Here is a 9,181-nt window from a genome sequence, read left to right as displayed (position 1 = left end):
CAGAGTCATTAGTGAGTTGAAGTAGCATAGTGGATCAAAGGTTCGACTACTAAAAAACAACAGCGGAGAGCAGCTAGGAGCCAAGAGGCGCATTGTAGCTGGAGCAGAAGATTGAAGAATCAGCAAAGGTGAGGAGTTGCAGTGTCGACAATGGCTTCAACGAGGACGTCGAAGGAATAAGTGGGGGAGAATGTCACGGACAAACTTCTAAACAAGATGTTTGATGTAATGCTCATGTATGTCCGTGCCTTTTGGCATGTTCATGCCTTGTACAACATGTAGAGGGGCGGCCGAAGGCTTAATAGTCCCATTTTAGTTGGGTTGGTGGCCTCTTTAGGCTTGTAAATAAAGGTTGTGTCATGTGGACACGTGCGAGAGATTTTCAGTCTATAATGGACCATTTTACCCTTTATTGTGCCACTATTCAGAGCTTGTAAAGTCTGTTTGTAATTTGCATTGTCTATGAAGTATTTTTCGGAGATGTTTGCTTATGGATCCCGATTGAGGCGTTCTCTCTAACCCGTTCTCTCTTTTGTTGGTCCTAAGGGACAATGGGAGGCTTCGGGGAGGCTGACCTTTGCGGATGGACACGCAAGGGTGCCGCACGACTTAGGCAAATCCAGCTAAGTCCGTGAAAGTAGGATGAGTTGGTCGAGTCACTCGAGGCTTACCTATTTCGTGATTCGTTATCTTGCCTACGACATAGAGATGTCACCGGTGACCTGACGACATGGAATGCTTGGTCAAGTCACTCGAGGGCATATTATCGAACCAAATTCATCTTGTAATGATGGTGATGACTTAACCGAACACCATGGTTGGTTGAGTCACTGGAGGCCATGGTGATTCACAATGAGTTATGATTGGCAAAGGTTGCCTACCTTTACGGACTTAGCGTAATTGGTCGAGTCACTCGAGGTTACGTTAAGATACCGATTGGATCCCGATCCCCACTAGAGATCTGTCGGGGGGGTCTCCGATTCATATACCGGAGGGAGTTGTGTGATTCATAAAAAAATATTGAGAGTAGATTAAGATAGAAGTCTTTATCTTTATTATTTATTTTTCTATAAAATCTCCATGTTATTTATTTCTACTACATCTTTATTTTCAGAAATATGTCATATTCAAATCCCTCATATAACATACTTAACGTCAACCACCTTATCAGTCCAAATTATATCGATTGGCTTTGCAACCTGAGAATCATTCTCATGGTAGAGAAAATCACATATGTCCTTGATACAGTGATGCCTATGCCCGAGGAAGGGACAAGCAAGGATGAGATCGCTTGCTACGTGAAGGACATAGATGACTCCACTCTTGCTCAGTGTTACATGTTAGGCTCTATAACTCTTGAGTTATAGAGAGCATGAAAAGATGGATGTCAAATCTATTCTCCTTCATATTCGTAAACTATCTGAGGAACAGGGAAGGACTCAGTGATATAAGATATCCAAGAGTCTCTTCCGTGCCAAGATGATTAAGGGGACATCGGTTCAGAACCATGTCCTAAATATGATTGAGTGGATAGAGAAACTCACAGGTCTAGGGATGGCCCTAGAGGATGACTTATGTGTAGACCTTGAACTTCAATCCTTGCCATATTCTGTTTCTTAGTTCATAATGAATTTTAATATGAACAAGCTTGAGGTGACTCTCCCTGAGCTCCTAAATATGTTGAGGGAGGCAGAACGTACCATCAAGAAAGAGAAGTCAGTTCTCCATGCTATTGAGATCAGAAAGAAAAGGAAGGCAAAAAAGTCTCTTAAGAAGGGCAAGGGCAAGGGTAGATCGAGTAAAGCAAAGGTTGCTAAGAAAGACCCAATAAAGGACAAAGACCAGTGCTTTCACTACGGCAAAGATGGGCACTGTAAGAGGAACTATAAAAAGTACATTACAAAGAGGGCGAAATAGAAGCTTAGAGAAGCTTCAGGTACATTTATGATCAGTCTTTATTTGTCAGAATCTTATGATAACATATGAGTATTGTATACCGGTAGTGCTTATCACATCTACAATTCGTTGTTGATTTTGGCAGGACCTAGGAGATTGGCGAGAGGTGAGATAGACCTCAAAATGGGCAATGGAGCAAAAGTTGATGCAGTGGTTGTTGGCAAGGTCACCCTACATTTGCTTGGTGGAGTTATTATTATATTGGATGCATGCTATTTTGTTCATTCTATTATCAAAAAAATTATTTTCATTTCATGTTTGATAGTTAGTAGATATAAATTAGTTTTTGAGAATAATGGTTGTTCAATATTAATAGATGATGAGATCATCACAAGAGGAACATTGCATAATTGGTTTGATATTGCTCCATATATCATGAATATAAGTGTGTCCAAGAGGAAACGAGATGAGGTGAACAGTGCATACCTATGTCATTGTTGGCTAGGTCATATCCATGAGGGAAGGATTCAAAAGTTGCTAAAGGATAGATGCCTAAATCAATTTGACTATGAGTCATATGCAACTTACGAGTCTTGCCTTCATGGAAAGATGTCAACTCTCCATTTAGTGGAACTAGAGAGAGAGAGCTACTGAGTTGTTGGAACTTATATATAGTGATGTATATGGTCCCATATCAACTCATGTCATAAGTGGTTACTCCTACTTCATTACTTTTACTGATGATTTATCAAGATATGAACATGTGTACTTGATGAAGTATAAGTCCGAGGCATTTGAGAAATTCATGGAGTATAAGAATGAAGTAAAGAATCAAACTAGAAAGAGTATTAAAACTCTTCGATCAGATCGAGGATGTGAGTACTTGAGTATAGAGTTCACCCAATTCCTCAAGGACCATAGGATTCTGTCCCAGTAGATACCTCCTTATACACCCCAACTCAATGGTGTATCCGAAAGGAGGAATTGCACACTGTTAGATATGGTGCAGTCTATGATGAGTTTCGCCAAGCTCCCCATCTCATTCTAGGGATATGTCCCAGAGTCCACAGCTTACCTTCTGAACAAAATTCTAATTAAGTCTGTGGTGTTTACTCCATTTGAGATATGTAAAGAGAAGAAGGCTGATTTTAAGGTTGTTAAGATTTGGGTCATGCCCACGTCAAAAGATTAAGGTTGTTAGAAGAGTGGATGTTGAGGATATTGATCCTCAAACCAACGAGGAGGGTATTATGAGTATAGACTCTAGGAAGTAGCAAGAAGCCATGAATTCTAAGATGGATTCCATGTACTCTAACAAGGTTTGAAACCTAGTTGATATATCCGATGGTATTGTACCCATTGGTTGCAAGTGGATCTTCAAGAAGAAGATCGGAGTAGATGGAAAGGTAGAGACCTATAAAGCAAGGCTAGTGGCTAAGAGGTATCGTCAAAGGCAAGGTGTTGACTATGATGAAACCTTCTCATTTGTAGCCATGCTAAAATCCATCTGAATTTTATTGGTTATTGCAGCACACTATGATTATAAGATCTAGCAGTTGGATGTGAAAACCGTGTTCCTTAATGACAACCTCGAGGAGGAGGTATATATGATATAACTTAAGGGATTTGTGTCCAAGAATAATCTAAATAAAGTGTATAGGTTGCTTAGGTCTATTTATGGACTGAAGCAAGCTTCTCGAAGTTGGAACATAAGATTTGATGAGGCGATCAGATCTTATGACTTCGTTAAGAAAGAAGATGAGCCTTGTGTATACAAGAAAGTAAGTGGAAGCACTATCACCTTTTTGGTGTTATATATGGATGACATACTGATCATTAGATAATGTAGGAATGTTATCCACAGTAAAGGCTTGGTGATCTAGACACTTCTACATAAAGGATTTAGGGAAAACATCCTATATCTTGAGGATTCAGATCTATAGAGATAGATCTAAGAGGATGCTTGGCTTGTCTCAGTCCAAGTATATAGATACCATTGTTAAAAGGTTTGTCATGAAAAATTTCAAGAGAAGTCTCGTACCGATGAGACATAGGATATCTCTTTCTAGGAGTATATCCCTAAAGACTCCTAAAGAGAGCACGAACATGGATAGGATGCCCTATGCCTTAGTGATAGAGTCTATCATGTATGTCATGTTATGTACCAGGCCTAATATAGCGCATGCTCTAAGTGTCACGAGCATATATTAGGCGGATCCAAGCTTGGAGCACTAGAAAGCAGTAAAGTGTATTCTTAAGTACTTAAGTAGGACTAAGGATCTTTTATTAGTATATGAAGGTAGTAGCCTCTATTAGGAACGAATCGGCACTAAGAGGGGGGGGGGGGGGTAAATTAGTGTAGTGGTAAAAACGTCGATTTAAAAAATCTTCATACGATAAAACTGAGTTTGGAAAGATATTAACTTAAAATATATTTGAAAGAGTGTGCAACAAAAGTAATAAGGAAGTAAAGAGGTTTGCAATAAAGATAAAGAGCAAAACTGAAATGCAAACAATTTTATAATGGTTCGATCATCGTGACCTACATCCACTCCCGATTCCTCCTCCATTGAGGTCACCAGTGTAACATCACATTAGTCCCACATCAGAAGTGGGCAATGTGTATGATTGGCTTATATGGGTCTGATGAGTGTACTATGTTAACTCCCGCTTAAGTATTTTGGTCCGTGGTTGAAGGACCAAAATGAAGTTACTGGCCAGTTGGCTTATCAAACTCGGGTCATGATATTTGGTATCAGAGCCGACCTAGCATTTGGGCAGGGTGAGAGGGCTCGGTTAAACCTCACATGCATTATGCTAGGGTTCGATCTGGGTTATGTTAGGCCTTGATGAGGATGTCAAGCTAATTGAGTTGGGGATATTGTAACATCCCATTAGTCCCACATCGGAAGTGGGCAATGTGTATGATTGGCTTATATGGGTCTGATGAGTATACTATGTTAACTCTCGCTTAAGTATTTTTGTCCGTGGTTGAAGGATCAAAATAGATTTATTGGCCAGTTGGCTCATCAGACTTGGGTCGTGATAACTAGAATCCATTATTGATCTTCCTTCAATGGGTGAAGACCAACTATTCTTAGACTTCACGACGATCTTCTTGGCAAGTTTTGATGAGCTTCTTTGGTAAGATCCTGGACTTCTCGGTCAATTCTGATAGAACTTCCGACCGAACGTCCGGACTTCTGACGAATTCTCGAACTCCCAATGAAATCTTGTTCTTGACTTTGAGACTTTATTTTGCTTTATATCTTGCTATCGTAGTTAATCCTACACACTTAAAACCTACTTCGATCTAGACAATTATTACAAAAACTTGAATCAAAGTTGTCCGACATATCATTAGTTCATCAACACTTCGTCCGATTCTTCGATGCATCATCCTCTCTTGTGACCTATTGCCCAATCGGCTAGTTGACCTTCGCAACTCTGATTTCCTTAGCATAATTTTTACTCTTCTTTGCTCAGTGCCCGAACCCATGGCCCGAAGCCTTATGCCGATATGTCGACCAATCCTTCGGCTTGACGTCCAATCTTCTGACATATTTTTCTCCGGCCTAACATGATTCTTCCTTCTTTAATTGTCTCTCCCTGATCGAAGCTTCCTGCGTTACTCAAAACATGAATCAATTCATAAACACTATCAATTGGTTTCATCATCAAAATCCGAGATTAAACAATCTCCCCCTTTTTGATGACGACAACCAATAATGATATAATTACCCTTAATTCCCCCTATCAATATGTCAGATTGATAAAACTCTTGAATTCAAATTGAATTCAAGTTAAAGCAATCATGTGATCATAAAATTATGCACAACATCATCATGCTTCTCCCCCTTTGTTATCAACAAAAAGGAGAAGTGCATCTAGCTAGTTTTTGAGATATGCAAGTTTTACAACATACAAGCTAGCAAATTTTTTCATTACTTTACAAGCTAGTTTTTGAGATATGCAAGTTTTACAACATACAAGCTAGCAAATTTTTTTCATCATTAATTTTAAAGATGTGCAAGATTGCATATTTGCTTCTTGAGATACGCAAGATATAAATTTTTGGTGATGTTCAAGATAACAAGTTCTTTCTTCCCTTTTGAAAAGTGCAAGCTAGCAATTTTACTTCTACTTGGGATGTGCAAACTAGTAATTCTTGCTTCTCTTTTTAGTTGGGCAAGCTAGCAAGTTTTAACTATACAAGCTAGTAAGATAGCAAGTTTTACATTAAGCAAGTAAACAAATTTTACACCATACAAGCTAGCAAATTTTACATCATTTTAGAATATGCAAACTAGTTCTTTCTCCTCTTTTGTCATTGTCAAAAAGAATGAAAGAAAATAATTTTATAATTCTTTTTCCCTTTACAATAACTTTTAAATCATGACAAAGGTAAAGTATCAATCTTCTTTCAATATATTTGTGCATCATTATGGTTTCAAATTAAAACATGCACAATTTTTAAAACCTTACATTTCATCCTTACTTCATGCATGATACTAAAAATAAATTATCACTATGGGCATATCATACATAATACTCAAGCATTCATGATACATCATTTTAGCAACAAATTATAGTATTGCATACATCATTCCAAATCATAAATAATTCAAATCATGATGGCATCAAAATGTTAAATTACATTACATCCTACCATGCATGATCATAGCTTCTCATTTGTATACATTAACATAAATTCATGAGTATTTTATGCATAATTGCATATCATCACATGAAAAATATCAAGAGAATTTTAGTGATGAGATATACTTCATGAATACAAGGAATTTTACATAATAAAACTCAAGTCATAAACCTTAAAAGCTCAAGTGACATATCATGGCTAATTTGGATAAATGTCCTCTTTAGTAAATAATAAAAGAGTTGTAGGAGAACAAATAAATGATCTTAATTCATGCATAAGAATTTTCAAGTCATCAAAAAAATAATCATGATTTGTTTAAATGAATGTTCTCTTAAAAGAGTGAATCATACGAGAATCAAGAAAAAAATACATCTAAAGTTGTAAACATTGATAAATGATTCCATTGGATATATCATCGAATCATACGAAAAGAAATTCAAAATCAATATGTAAAATCATCAAATATGATACAAACATTTATTTTCATAATGTCCATCATTATTTTCAACTCATTCAATTTGTCAAATCATCAAAATCGTTTTCATAGTCCAAGAGATCAATACAAATAGATTCATTATGATAATTTTCCTCTTTAGATGATAAAATCATATGAGGATAAAATGAATTATATAAAATACATCTCATGTTATAAACATGAATAAATTAAGTGTTTGATTAAATATGAAAACAAATTTTCAAATCCAAAATGATCATCAAAATCACTTTTTGAATAAGTAATTGAAAGCAACAGATTCACATGAGAACTTGATTCATGCATAATGTCTCAATTAAAAAAAAATAGTTATAATTTCGAAAAATTCATTATTCATCTACAAAATTTTCCTCTTTAGTGAATGATAATAAGAGGCATAGGAGATCAAATACTAGATCTTGATTCACAGAAAAATCTCAAGTCTCAAATATCGAGAAATCAAGATCATGAATTGGACTATTTTCTTCTTTAGTAAATGACAAAGAGAAACATGAGAGATCAAATAAGAGATCTTGATTGATAAAAGATTTCATGTTATAAGTCTTGAGAAATTATGATTTCAGTAAAACTAATTCAAATTCAAATTATTTTCATAGTCTAAGAGATTTATAAAAATGATACAAATAGATTTATCAATCTCCCCTTTTGAAAACTCAATAAGGTAGGGATTGAGAAATTTTAAAGAAAAATATATTTCTCACTTTTTTTTATTTCACATAAGCATACCTTTGTCATTTATGCCAAATCAAAATGTGTATCATCATTTTAAAACCAAAAGACAAAGACAAGATTCATCACAAAAATCTCCATGACAAAAATTATAGCACAATAAACATAAGACTTCTTTAAACAAGAGATTTGATTTATCATTTTATTTCCAATGACAATATATTTTTCTTTTTATGTGTTTCATTTTATGTAATTGATTTTATATAAGTATGCTAAAGTTTTTTATATGAAAACCATACATCATGTTTAAAACCGAAAAGCAACTTTTATTAGGACAAAGATCAATCATCATGCATAATTTCAAAATATAAAATCATCATTACATGTATGATCATCATACATAATTTCAAATCATCATTTTATCATTACATCATTAAATCATCAAGCATGGTTTTATTAAGCATAAAGCGTCTTGAATTAAAATCAAAAGGCAATACGGAAATCATCAAGATACACATTATTTCTTCTTAAAAACATACATAGGATTATTATTAGATTTAAGTCTAACATTTTATTCTTTTATCATAAAACATGTAATTTTCATTATCATTTTTAAAATTACTAGCATGATCCCAATTTTTTAACATTTTCATTACATTATTAAATATATAATTTTTAAGAAAAATAATTTTTCTAAACTAAATTAAAAATAACTCGTGAAAAGCATCATATAATTTCAAAATATATTAAGGGATTTTTTGTTAGAAATGAGTCGGCACTTGGGGGGGGGGGGGGTTGAATTAGTGCAGTGGATAAAAACGTCGGTTTAAAAAATCTTTGTACGATTAAAACTGATCGAAAATATGTTTAACTTAAAAACACTTACCTAAGCATGTAATGAGAAAGTAGAGCAGTGAGAGTAAAGAAGAGCAATTTGCAGTAAATGTAAATTGCAAGAAGTAAATGCAAACCGAGTTTATAGTGGTTTGATCGTCGTGACCTACATCCACTCCCGATTCTTCTTCCGTCGAGACCATCGGCATCCATTAATGATCTTCCTTTAATAGGTGAAGATCAACCTCCTTCTTACAACTCTATTCTCCTTGTGCAAGCTCAGGAGAGAATTTATACACCCCATTTTTATAAAGCTTCCCTCACACTCTCCCTTAGAATGGTCTCTAAATTTTAGGATGAGGGACTCTATACTTTATAAGGGTTTTCAACTCTAAAAACATAGAATTTTTTGTACTTTTCTTACTTCTCCATGTAGAAATAGATAGGGTATTTATAGACTCTAAATAACTTCAAAAATAGAGCCGAAATTCAAATCCCCCGAAATTTTAAGGTACGAGCGGTACTACCGTCTGCAGTTTGACACTAGGTGGTACCACCACCCAGTCTAGCGATATCACTGCCTAAAAGACTATGTCTAGGCAGTACCATTACCCAGACTGGTGGTACCA

Source organism: Musa acuminata, chromosome BXJ1-5, assembly GCF_036884655.1.
Source record: "Musa acuminata AAA Group cultivar baxijiao chromosome BXJ1-5, Cavendish_Baxijiao_AAA, whole genome shotgun sequence".
NCBI lineage: Eukaryota > Viridiplantae > Streptophyta > Magnoliopsida > Zingiberales > Musaceae > Musa > Musa acuminata.
The sequence above is the reverse complement of the archived record's forward strand: the minus strand, read 5'-3'. Positions refer to the sequence as shown.